Below are 13,701 nucleotides of genomic sequence, written 5' to 3'. Positions count from 1 at the left end.
TTTTTTCATACAAATGAGCATCAGTGTGCTTCTGTCAAAACGACCCTGTCTTTTTTAAATCTGCTGAAATGCTAATGAGTACACAACAATGTGTGCTTTGCCTCTGTGTGTTATTTGCATTCTATGCTTGTTGTAATTCACCAGTTTCCTGTGAGTCTCACATTTGAATTTCTTGATGAACGTAGGTAGGTCAGTTTTGAGACAAATTAACTTCAGTTTCATACGGAATGTAGAACACACCCTAAACATTTCAAATGATTCAAAATCATGAAGACCTTTTCGAACGTCGATCGATTTTTATGTATTTTGATTGGGCACAAACTCTGTCTGACAAATGGAGCAGTGTTTCTTTAAGAGAAAACGAGAGCAATAGGATTAGCTGCTTGGTTGTTAACTGATAAAATGGGCCACTTGTAAAACCAATCACATCATCTGCCACAATGAAAAACAAGCCTTTAAGACAAAGGCATATAACACAATGATGCAATTAGGGAAAGTGAATAGATTAATTCAGGGCGCGGGAGACACATGCATTTCAACTTGTGAACCTAGATGCAGCTGTTGCTAATCCTCCTCTCTTACATAACGTCTCTAAAATGATACATTCTGCACTTGTACTTGTTTTTGAAATGTCATCTGTCAGTAAAATGTATTATATTTACGATTCGCTTTGGCTTTCTAGCACAGATAAAAAGCTTTTTCATATCACAGCATCATGACAAATGATAGCTTCTGCTCCATGTAGAAAAAAAGATGAGCCTGGCGGTATAGTCCAAGAATATACAAAATAAATGCCACGCATAATTATTCAACATATTTATTTATTAAGTGCAAAAATTGCGACGCTATAGAAGTCATATGCTGTAAGAAATAAAGGTCATATTTATGAAAAAGTGGTGCAAGGCAGTGCAGTAATTCACCTCGCTGCACTGCGCTGCGTCACCGGGAAAGGGCAGAAATGCGCCATATTTAACCCCTTCCGCGCTCATGACGAGCTGAGCGCGTCATGAGTTGTGCCGCTTGCACGCTCATGACGAGCTCATGTAACGCGGCTTTTGAAAAAACGCTGCACACAGCGGGAAAACCGCTAGCGGCGATGCGGTTAAAGACAATATGGCACATTCCTGTCCTTTCTCCTGCACTGGCACACAAAGAGCAGCCCAGCGCCAATGCAGACATACTTGCACCAAAGGGGCAAGAGTGCCTGCATTGCACGCGGGATTGTTTTTGTGCGGGAAGGGGCACCTTCCTGCACAAAAACGATCCTGAGAGGCTTTTTTCATCTTTCCAAGTGTGCTGCAGAATGCAGCACACACAGAAAGAGGTAAAAACAAGCAGAGCTAAAGATATTTCTCCGCATTACGCCTCTCCTGGTGAGGAGTATCTTTTTGGCTCATACCCAGGTTGACTTGTTCTTGAAAACAGGGACTGCGTCAAAATCCATGTAAGTTGCGTGGGAACTCCCATGGAAACACCTCCCTGGCACAGAGAAATGCAACACAACGATTTTTGCTGCATTACATTACTCGAGATTTATGAATACACGCAGGTCCATGCAAGGTGGTCTTCTGTGGCTTCGTAAGTCTCAATTTTCATTGATGTCGCTTTTGCACCACATTGCATATTGCAAGAGTGACAAAAAGAGGCTCATGCATATACCCCAATGTCGTTAAGTTAAACGGTGTGAGGCCCCTGATGGGATTACTAAGATGCTCTCCCGAATTTTGACTAAAGACTTAGGGGCAGATTTACAAGCCCCTTGCGCCTCTTTTATGCCGCCGTTGCGTCACTTTTGTGACGCAGCGGTGGCGCAAAAGATGCGCCATGATGCGGGGTATTTACAATGTGACGCATCTGAGAGATGAGTCACGTTGTGGAGCCCTGCGCCACATGAAACCTGCGTCAGGTTTCATGTGGGCGTTTCCACGAGGGGGGAGGGCCTTACGTCACAGGAACGCCCCTGGAAAGTGACTCACTGAAATCTACAAGATTTCACTGAGTCACTTTACTAACTCTGATGCGTCAAAACCCTGCGCCTGCTTGAAGCAGGCGTAAGGCTTGACGCACCACGTTAACAGATAGGGCAAGTTGGCGCAGTGCTGGAGTTGCGTGCCGCATGCAACACAACTTCAGCACTGCGCCAACTTCACTCCCTAGATGTGACACGCATCTGTTTATTGCTGCGCCATGGTGCGCCGCATTGTAAATGCGGTGCATCATGGGTGGCGCAATGATAAACTTGCCTGCCGTATCTTTCCTGGCGCATCTCTGCTGATTTGCAGAGATGCGTCAGGCAACATAAATCTGCCCCTTTATGTACGAAAAAAACATACGCCAGTTTAATGTGACAATGTATTAGTCACAAAAACAGTGAAATTGTGGCCCCTACAATGTTTACGAACATGCACCAGGGGTGAGCGCGAAAGTCTAGTACATTTATTTTGATTGATTACACAAGGTTTTGGAAAAAGTACACAGAAATACAGGAAATCAAGAGAAGTATAAATCCCTGATTTAGGACTCTGTTTTAGCACTGAATGCACCCTTTCATCAATTTTCGACACAAGGATGTATTTTGCAGAAAAGAAACAAAATACACAATTACAATGATCAATAGCCACTCCCTTCAGGTTATTCACTCTGTTCCTTCTCTCCCAGATTATGATTTTACCATGAGCAACAGCATAATTACACGACTAGCATACTTTCGTGAATTTTGCCTAACATATAGAAGACACTATTACAAATATTATGCCAGAAATTAGATTTCTTTGCGGCCTAGATGGGGTGCCAAGAAGCAGAGAGGCTGACATTTTGCCTGGCATTCTAGTACCAACAGCCTTGCTCTCAGGATGGCATTGAAAAATAATATGGGTAAGCGTACATATACAAAAAACCTCCCATAAAAGTGATTTTAAAAACAAAAAATAGTATGATATGGATCTGAAACAGTCGCAGGTCACAATTTTATTGAAGGAGCAATAGTTGATCTGAGACCATGTGTGAGTTGTGTATCATGAGGTGGTAGGACATTAGCAGAGTGCATCTCTCCAGGGGCGTAACACAGGCCCCCACAGCCCACGCAGTGCGGGGGGGGGGCCCTAGCTCCAAGGGGCATCCTCGGCACTGAACTCTGGCCGGGAGAGCTCCTGATTGAGCCCGGAGGGGGCCCCCCTAAGTGTCGTGCAGGGAGGCCCCCTCACTTTTCGTTACGCCACTGCATATCTCTGATGGTCGGTGTCTGCCTTGAAACTGTGTATTGCTAAACTTCTATTTTACAGACCGAATGCAATAGCAAATGATGCCATTTATGTGCAGTCGGAACACAGCTGACACAGTGGAGAGGTATGGTACAGCGGCCAAGGTAGCTGACTTCGGAGCAGAGGGCTCATGGTTCGATCCGCGGCTCCGGTGGCAGCTCAGTTCAGCACCATGTGACTCTGGGCAATAGCTCACTGAATTTCCACAACAGGCCCCAGCACCTTGAGACCCGTAAGGGTGAGTAGTTTGCCCTTTACAAATACAGATTTACATTTACACAGAAGGACAGATTAAAGATAGCCTGAGGTGGATTCAAGACTATCTTTGGCATTCTGACATTTAATAGTGCCAGACACGGGCACCTGAGTAACACTTTGGGCATGGCACAAATTTAGCAATGCACTATGCAATAATGCATTAATGACACAGGCAAGAACTAGATAATTTGATCCACAAAATTCCGCCAGAAGCTAGAAAATACTAGGACATGAAGGCAATATCCTGAGAGCTAAGCTAGTCTATGAAAACCATAGCAGCAACTTGAAAACGAGCTGAAATCTATCGACAATGTTTCTAGGGATACCAGAAATGGGTCACATGCGCTGACTATAAATAGTAGAGTGGCTGTTAGTTTGATTGTCTTGCAACCATCTCTGCGGAGTCCACGTCTCTTTGATGACCTACCTACTTGTTTACAAAGGATAACTGTAGATTCCCTCTCTGCCTCTATGGTATGGAAACACATAATTTGAGGTTTGTGCTTTGTAGTATCACAACCAAATAATACTAAAGGGCATCAATTGAAATGTAATTTAATGATGGAATGGTGTAATTAATATGCATTTGGTGTTGTTTCTTTCTTTCTTTACACTTCTACTGATGGCCAGTATTCTGCTTTTGATTGTTGGCTGATATACAAGGTTCTATATGAAGAACTGGAACACATAACCTTAACACACTTAATCTTAAATAACCAGCAGTCAAAAGACTAGATATGGCTACTCTATTACACTTTGACCAGAGGGTAGGCAGAATGGTCCTGATACAGGATATTTTTAAGCGGAAATATTTAGTAAAATTACTTTGAGAGTTGATGCCATGTAAGAGCTGTGAGAGAGTGTGAGCAATTGGTTTATTAGTTGGGGTGGATTGGTGTCCACGACAAGGGATAAAGTCATCAATCCTTTAGATCAAGTCAAAAGTTTCATTAATTTGAACTTCAGTTCAACCACTGGTAGCTATGGCACAGAGCCGACTGGCTTAACTTAAGAAAATGTGTAAAATATTTAGTATCACCAAAACAGATAAAAATTTAAAAAAACACAACAGAAAAATACCCCACTCCAATTTGTAACAATATGGTAACATTTAATGAACAAAATGACACCAAAACAATAAAAAATCCAACAAGGTAAACTGGATATGGATTTTTAAGAGAGCTTCATGCCAAAAACTGAACAGTGTCAATGGTAGTCAATAGTAAATGTACACTGGGACCTAAATGTGATTTGAGGCCTACCTCAATGAAGAATAGAAAAGATACTCCAAGCAGATTGGCTCCATAAGGCATGGAGGTAGGTCAGTTGGAAAAACATTCTGAACACTGAAATTCAATTCCACACCGTTAGATGTCTCTATTTGGCAGAGGTATGTACCAATGTCCAAATAGGGACCCTTGCTTCTTGTCAGGGTAAGGGGGATACACTCTTTAGATAACTTCTGCTCACCCCCTTGGTAGCATGGCACAAACAGACAGGCTTATCAAAGGCAATGTGTAAAGTATTTGTACCAACACTCACAGTAACACAGTGAAAATACCACAAATGGACTCCACACCAGTTTAGAAAAGTATTTTTATCTAAACTACACAAGACCAAAACGACAAAAATCAAAATACACTGTTCCAAAAATAAGTCTTTAAAAATAGTTCAAAGGGTTGCACCAAAATAACCCACAGTTGCTTCCATTTTAGTCCAAAGTACCTGTAGATGCGACAAAAGTTCCTAGCGGCAACTGCAGCTTAAAAAAACAAGCGAAGCGTCACTCCTGAGACCCTGGCACGCATCGGGTGTGTTGCGATGAATCCGGTCTGTAGGGGGAGCTATGTGATACCTTGTATGGATTCCGGGGCGCAGGTTTCTCCGGTAGAAGCATCTCACAAAGGCATGATGCGACGATCTTCTGGATGGCGACGATCTTCGATGTGGCGGCGATGCGCGGCGCAGCGTTGATCTTCTTCTGTCGTGCCCCCTCGATACGTTGACTCTAAAACGATGGCCGCATTGACAGGATGCGGTCCGCAAGCAAGCGGTGCGACGGTTTCTCACAGCGACAACAGGCTCTGCGACGATACTCGCAGCGACAGGAATCTGCACGCAGCTGGGCAATGTGCTCCACAAGCAAACGAGACGTCGGTTCTTGCAGCGGCAACAGGCGCTGCAACGATCTTCGCGGCAACGGGAATTTTCTCGCACTGTCGACGATGCGTTCCACAAGCGAGCGATGCGTGCAAATTGTAGATCTTCTTTTTTTTCTTGTCCAGCTCCACTACAGCAGGCAACAACCTCCAGAGGCCTTACACATGGATCAAGCACTCTAGGGTGGTCAGAACTCACAAAGCAGAGTTCAGGGGGGAAGCTGGGGGGTAGTCCTTTTATTCCTGCGACTTCTTAACAGAAGGCCAGCTCTTCTCAGGCCCATGGGGATCTCTTCATCAAGGGGAAACAGCAACAACATCCTTTCTCTCTCATGGCAGTAAAGCAACTGCAGTTAAACCTTACAGCAGGTCAGTCCTTCTTCTTCAGTCTCCCAGCTTTCTCCTTGGCAGAGGTTCCTTCTTGATTCCTGGATGATCTAATTTTCTGAAGTCTGGGTAGCCCTTTTTATACCAATTATATCTTTGTTCTCTGAGGGCAGAGAGGCCTTAGCTTAGTCAGAGCCAGTTCTGGTCAGTCCTGGAGCACTTTGTTTACATGACTTCTTCTTTCCTTTGAGAGAGAGGTGCAGGGTTGTCAGCTGCCCAGCAGGAGGTGGAGCCAGCATTGTGGAAGGCAGGCACAGCCCTATTCAGTTCCAGGTGCTATCCCCTCCCGCCACTCAAGATGCTGATGGACCTATTCAGCCTAGGGATGACTCACTCAGCCTCTGGGAGCCACCCCAGCCCCTGCCACTCACAAACCAGACAGTCAATTGACAAACAGTCCAAGGCACACAGAAAGGTCAGACAAGAAAACAGCTACTTTCTAAAAGGTCTGTTTTTCAAACACAGGATTTAAAAACTATCCTTCCTAAAAGATGTGTTATTAAATTCTGAATTCAGGGACCAGACTTTAATTTTCTATCTTGTTCCTATGGGAAGGTATGCAGGTAAACATTATACACAGTATTCCCCATTATAGCCTATGGGCAAGATAGCCTTTCAATAGTGAAAAACAAAAATGGCTATAATTCACTACCTGAGCATGTCACCCACACTAGTACTTGCTCTACCTTTCAAATACACTGCACCCTGTCCATGGGGGTACCTAGGGCCTTCCATAGGGGTGTCCAATGTGTACAGAAAGGAAAGGGTTAGGCCTGGACAGTGTAGACACTGGTCAGGTTAGCATGGCAGTTAGCAACTGCACACAGGCACTGCGGTGGCAGGCCTGAGACACCATTTTAGGGCTACTCCTGTGGGTGGCACAATCAGTGAAGCAGGCCCACTAGTAGCATTTGAATCACTAGCCCTGGCACACTCAGTGAACGTCACTAGGGACCTACTGGTAAAACACATATTCCAATCATGGATAACCAATCACAATACCAATTTACCTAGGGACCCCTTGCACTTTGACACTGATCAGCAGTGGCAAAGTGCCCAAAGTATCTAAACCAGCAAAAACGAAATCCAGCACAGTGTCAATAAATACAGGAGATAGAGGCAAAAAGTCAGGTGAAACCACGCCAAAGTTGCCAGGTCTAACACACCACTGAACTTTCAGTTGAATACTTTACGTGTTCGGTTCCATTGAAGCTCTAAAGCAAAAGTTTTGAAAGATTTCCCAAAACTCTTAGGGTTCCCTAACATCTAGAGGAACACATTTCTAAGGCATCCAAGATCTTGGGGGAGCGCTTAGAGACTCTCAGAGTGTCTGGAAGAGGGCAACAGCAAAGTCCAATCCAGGTCCAGTTGCTACTTGTTTTCTGGGATTCATCAAAAGAATGCAGTAGTGGCAGTCACAGGTAAAAGCAGTGGGGTGGGGCGGGGTGTGGGGAAGTCAACAGAATATGAAAACCACTCATTTTGCACTTGTGCCAAGCCCAAGGTAAGGGCTTTAATTTATTTTTTATTTAATTTGACCTATCCCGTCGTCTGTCGACTTTCCATTACCACACCCTGCCCTACTGCCGCCACCGCTCTTACCTGTGCCGGCCGCAACTGCAAGAACGTCCTATTCAGCTTTTTTATATTCCCGGCACCACCACAGGGATCAGAAGCCTCTTTTTGTCCAACCTCCTCAGATTCTTCTCACATGTCACAGATGGCAGGTGCATCAGGTTACATTCACCTGATATCCTTTCTTAAGTCCTGCAGTGTTTTGATAAATATGCCTTAGGTAAATACATTTATGCTTCGCACCAGCTTGTCAATGGGGGTGACTGTTGGGTGCTACCTAACCAATGAGGTAAAAGTTTCAGGGAAAACCCTATCCATTGTTTCTGTAGTCTCTGTTTATCTTACTGAAAACATCCCACAATTCCATGTGCAGGGCATTGTCAAGATGGTAAATTTCTTCAGGTTCACTAAAATTGAACTCTGAGTGTTGAAATCGTTTGTGGGAGCGCCATGGGTAAATCATCTGAGTGCTCACACATCTCTCACTAAAAGCAGGCATTATACCGACAGGAAGCTCAGAGATAGAAGTTGGGCAGGACAAAAGCATGGTCCTTCAAGAACCAGAGTAAACAAACACATGAAATGTCTTGGCATCATGATCTCTCCCTTTCAAGCGCACCTCAAGTGTAAAATGCGGCTCACGAGACCTATCAATCAGGATTTGACAGTGTGGTGTCAACAAAATGCCTACATCCCCCCTTACTCTGAATATTTTATGGCGTGCAAAGAAGTCATCTCTGCCCGTTCAGGTAGGCCTATTGTTTGCTCCTCGGAGGCATTTCACATCTTTCACATCTATTTCTGGGCTTGTGCTCAAGTTAGCAGCTGGCAGGGGCTTATGCTAATTAGCTGTCTGACAGTTCAGGTAGGTAAATAGTAACTTTCTAAAAGTTACTTTTCCTTAATATTTACTTGAAACCAAACTTCACCATTGAATTGGCTTTTTAATAACTATTCAAAATAGCCGTTTAAATATTTTTCTAGCTTGTTCAATTCTCAAAAAGGCATTATTAGTATTTTGATCTGCACTCTTTGTTTCCTACATTGGACAGCTAGGCCTGCCACAGTTAGCATTTAGGGCCTTGACACTTCAGGGATATGGTAACATGACATTTCTATATGTTCTACTTTTAAGTTTAATGCAAACTTTCTGAGGGCTACAACACTATATAGAGGTGACATACTAATATTTAAAAGGGAGGTTTTTGACTTATAAAAAGGCTTATTTTAAGAGGTTACCCTGTAAACTGCAGTAGTCAGGATACAATGTTAGGCCTTTGTCGCAATAGTGGATGGCATAGTACCGCTGTCCACAGGTGACATTTAACTTTCCATGCAATGGCTGCAGTTTGTACATCATATATGAGTAGGAGAGTTAGATACACCTCTCAGGGATTAGGCAATTTCTATGTGTTTTATGGGTCAGACCACATACACTGGGCACTAGAAAGCAATATCCCAGTGTGAATAGTCTATAAAACAACAATAACATCCAGCAAACAAGCATTTGCAATGCAATAGGTCTCGCATTTACGTGTGTTTAAGCTATTGGCATTGTAAATTACAATGCCTTTTATTTATGTTTTTAAAATAAAAATATAAATAAAAGGCATAGGGCCACATGCATCATTGAAAAAACTGGTCGCAAAGGGGCATATTTGCGAGATCTGCACCTTTGCGACCGGTATTTTTGCATTTGGAATGCATCATCCCAAATGCAAAAATTGCAACCTAAATAATCGCTAAATTTGCAATTACTTAAATTGCAATTGGATTTATGGAATCGCAAATTGGGATTTCTTAAATGCAAAGCATTAACAAACAAATTATTGCGATTTCGCAATTATGAAAAGCAAATTACTATCAATTCCCAGTTGATGGTAATTTGCGAGAACTTTGAAAAAAATTTCAAAGCTCCATGTTGCATGCACACATGCCCTTAGGGAATGTGTGTGTGCAACATTTGATAACAATGCAATTTCAGGGGTGCATCAGGGTGTCCTTTGGCACCCTTGCACCCTTGAAATTGCATGCGCAATTTGCAAGTACCTGTTTGGTACTCGCAAATTGTGCATGGGAAGTAATTCCTTAATTGAGATTCGCTAATTGTGAATAGCAATTGAGGAATGTGTAGGATTCACAATATGTTTTTTGCGATTCCTACATGCATAAGTATTTGAGATTTCTAAATTCAAAATTTCTTAAAAATCACAATTTAGGAATCGCAAATGCAAACTTTGATGCATGTGGCCCATTGTCATTTACAGTGCCAATAGCTCAAATTCGTGTAAATGCAAGACTTATTGCATTGCAAATGCAAGGCATCAAGGACAACGGGAGGGCCAGCGGACGGGCGGGCAGGGGGTACGGGGAGGGAGAAGGCACGGACAGTTGGCAGGCGGGGGGATGTGGAGGGAGAAGCCACTGACAACGGGAAGGAGGGGGTAAATAAGGCACGACAACGGGAGGGAGGGGGGTAAAGAAGGCATCAAAGCGCGTCACGCCTGCTATCAGAGAAACTGAATAAAGAAAATAGTGCTCGCAGTCTAAATAGCACATACCCTTTAACAACCGAAGTAAATGGGCCAGTCACCATGGGAAGTGACAAATGAAGAGGAGGCTGTACTAAGGAGGGACTAACAAACCTATTTTCGAATCAGAAGCCAGAATTTAGGACAGACAATGACACAAGCCAGTGGCAAATATGAGTGGAGAGTGGGCGGGCTTCTATTCGCTACTCCACCACAACAAGTCTCTCAGAGCAGCGCATGCACGCTGGCTCTAGGCTCAACCTAAAAATGGGGGTGACAACACAAAAAGGGGCATGTTCTCTGACACACGGAGAGCAATCATTGCAAGCTCTGGAATTAATAATTTATATATATAATTGGAATATGTTTGTCTTTATCAAGAACTGTGGTTAGGGTAAGGGCAGTGTTTGTATGTTTACAAGTTGTCAGGGAATTAGCATAGTGTTTTGATGAGGTCACCCAAGGTGTAATGCCGATATGCAGTGGTTAGGGTGTTTTGCACTGTTTTAAGGTAAGCTGGCCTGGAGTAACAGAATTGAGTTTCTAACTATATGTGAGTTGATCTTGGATGGAAGGGATTCGACAGGGAATCTAAAGGCCATGTGGATGAGGGCATGTTGATATGCTAGTATTATAATTTGTATCTATTATTTTGTCGTAGCTGTCGTTTTTTGTGATTAATCTGTATGTAACTGTATTATTGTACAACTATTGCCCTAAAATAATGACATTTAAAAGATTAATACAAGATAATCATTTGTCAAATAACTTTGTCTAATGTTAAATTCCTCGGAAAACAAAATGGAATGAAAGTAGTTATTACACTCGCACATTCCCTTGATAATGTGACATCTGTCAACTTTTGTAACATTGCTAAGCTTGATATTTTAGTCATTATATTTTGTGGTTTCTACTCATTTGGAACATTTAATTAATTTACTGCAATGCGTATTTTCTGTTAAAAAAAAAGATATATATAAAGTTCAAACAAGAACCCCGGGGATACAAATTGCTATTATGCAATTGCTGGCTTACTTAAGTTTATTGGGGTGAGGGAGAACATCGTAAGTAGTGGTCACAGGACGGCAGTTTTTAGTAATATCAACACAGGTGGTCTCCTATTAATAGCAAATGCTCACATACGATAATAAATACTGGGCCAAATTCACAAAGATTTTTCTATGAGTCAGAGTGATGTATTAGTGTAGTACACGCTACTAAATTCGAGGAGAAAGCCAGGAGAACAACAGAAGTAAGCTGCGGCTAAATCTTGAGAAACGGCCCATTGTGTTTTAGAATCCTTATAAAAGACATTTACCCAAAAAAATCTCTACTTGATCCTGTTTATAGCACTTACAGAGTGTAAAAGAAAACATTTGCAGCAGTTTGCTCTTTATATGGGCTGAATAAAAATAGACTTATATCGACCTGCTTGCCAAGAGTAAGAAATGTTATCACTCCAAATTAAATGTTCTAAGCAAGCACTTAATTAACAAATACGATAGCTTTAGGGTTAATTAACTTGTAATACGTACTCCCAATTAGCCACTTAGAATGTGATAAGTGGGCAGTTAAGAGAAACAGACCTATGTGTGAATAACATCATGATCGTTGTCTTATAGTAAATAAGCAAATCTCTAGCCAGAACAATTCAGGGAGTAGATACATCTGAGTGTGCCAAACTGCAAGCGGGGGCACTCGCTGTACCCTAGGAATTAGCCATTCACAAGTACCTACTTAAGCGAGCTTGGTAAGGCTCTCGCTTTTCTGCAACCTATTGTTTTAAATGTCGGTTAACTGTGCCTAGTGTTGAAAATGCCTGAATGTAGGGTGCACTTGCAGCCCAAGCATACCATATTTTACAGTCTTAATTGAATACTTTTTAAAAAGTAAGCTTGTTTTAACTGCTTCATAGGGCTGATTGAGTGTCCTTTTACACCATGATTTCAATTGAAGATTAATAAGTGCAGTGGAGTGGAGTAACATACTTTGCTCCATCCTTTCTGGTTTGACTAGGCCACATATATGTGTATGTAAGAATACAAGGTGCATTTATTGTGTGTTTTTATATAAACGTGTGTGTGCATATTAATCTTTACATTTTAGGGACAATTGGTTTGCTGGAAATATTCTCCTATAGGTTTAGATTGTAAGGTGGTGTGCTAAAATGGATTTTAATGCAGTGCATTTGCCAGGGTCTAGAAATGAAGGAACCAATGTGTGTTAGTATTGTGCTTAAAATATCATCAGTTGTTGTTTTAGCTAAATAATGTGAATTCACAGACACGAGTATAGTATAAAAAGAATACATCTCCTTATTATTGATTTATTTTCATGATTTATGTGTGATGCAGAATTAAAAATGCTGTTAGTGTTAATTGCTAAATTAGCATGACTCTGGGCCTTAAGCTTACAGTTAAGACATTTAATACGAAAAGTGGAAGTTTAACATGTTTTTCTTCTTTGCAGGTGTGGACCAAATCATTCTAAGCTAGTGTAAGAGGGCACATTGTGCTCTGGAGATAGTGAAGCTAGGAAGAACTGATAAGGTCAGTTAAATTTAATGAAGAACAAAGGGAGTACAACCAGTTGGCTATATCTGTCAAAGGGATGAATCCAAGGACATTTCAGAAGCAGAGACTGTAAGATAGGGGCATCGTACCAGGCGCCAAGACTCTCTATGGGAAATTGGAATAACAAGTAGAATGATGTGAGGTCAAGGCTCTCGAACGTTCTGTGGGCCTCATTTATGAAAAGTGACGCATCGCTGCGTGAAAACAGCGATGCGTCACTTTTCACTGCGCTCTCCCTGCGACATGATTGATGCGTCATATTTATAATATGACGCATCTTGTCGCAAGGAGTTACAGATACGTCAGTATTTCTGACGTATCTGTAGGCACAAAAGTGACGCATTGCTGGAGTGTGTCACAAAAGTGACGCAACTCCAGCAATGCTTCCTTTCACATGGGGAAAGCCCCATGTGAAAGGGCTTGCGTCAGTCTTACGCCTGCTGTGAGGCAGCCAGAAGATTTTGACGCAACAGCGTCCTAAAAGTGACGCAGTGAAATCTCATAGATTTGACTGCGTCACTATTACGAGGCTTTTTGCGGGTGAACGCCCCCTCTGCATACATTATACCTGACGCAGGTATAATGTAGCGCAGGGGTTTACAAAGTGACGCATCTGCTTAGATGCGTCACTTTGTAAATAGTGCGCATCAGGAGGCATGTTTTACGCCGCCGATGCGTCACAAAAAGTGACGCATCGTAAGCGCAAAACTCACGCAAGGCCTCATAAATGAGGCCCCAGGTGTTTCTTATTAGAGGACTCACCTCGAAGTTCTTTAGATGCCCTTTGGACTTGGAGAGGTACAGATTTCTCAGGACACATCTGATTGTGTGGATTCAGCCTATACATGATCTTTGCCTATGGAACTTCTACAGAGGTTCTGATCCTGACACCTTTCTTGTTACTCAGATTTAAAAGGGTTTTCTCTGTTTTAGGATTAGTGTAGGGTTTGGTAGATTT

This window comes from Lissotriton helveticus, chromosome 2_1, assembly GCF_964261635.1.
Source record: "Lissotriton helveticus chromosome 2_1, aLisHel1.1, whole genome shotgun sequence".
In the NCBI taxonomy this organism is placed as follows: domain Eukaryota; kingdom Metazoa; phylum Chordata; class Amphibia; order Caudata; family Salamandridae; genus Lissotriton; species Lissotriton helveticus.
Note: the sequence above shows the minus strand (reverse complement) of the source record.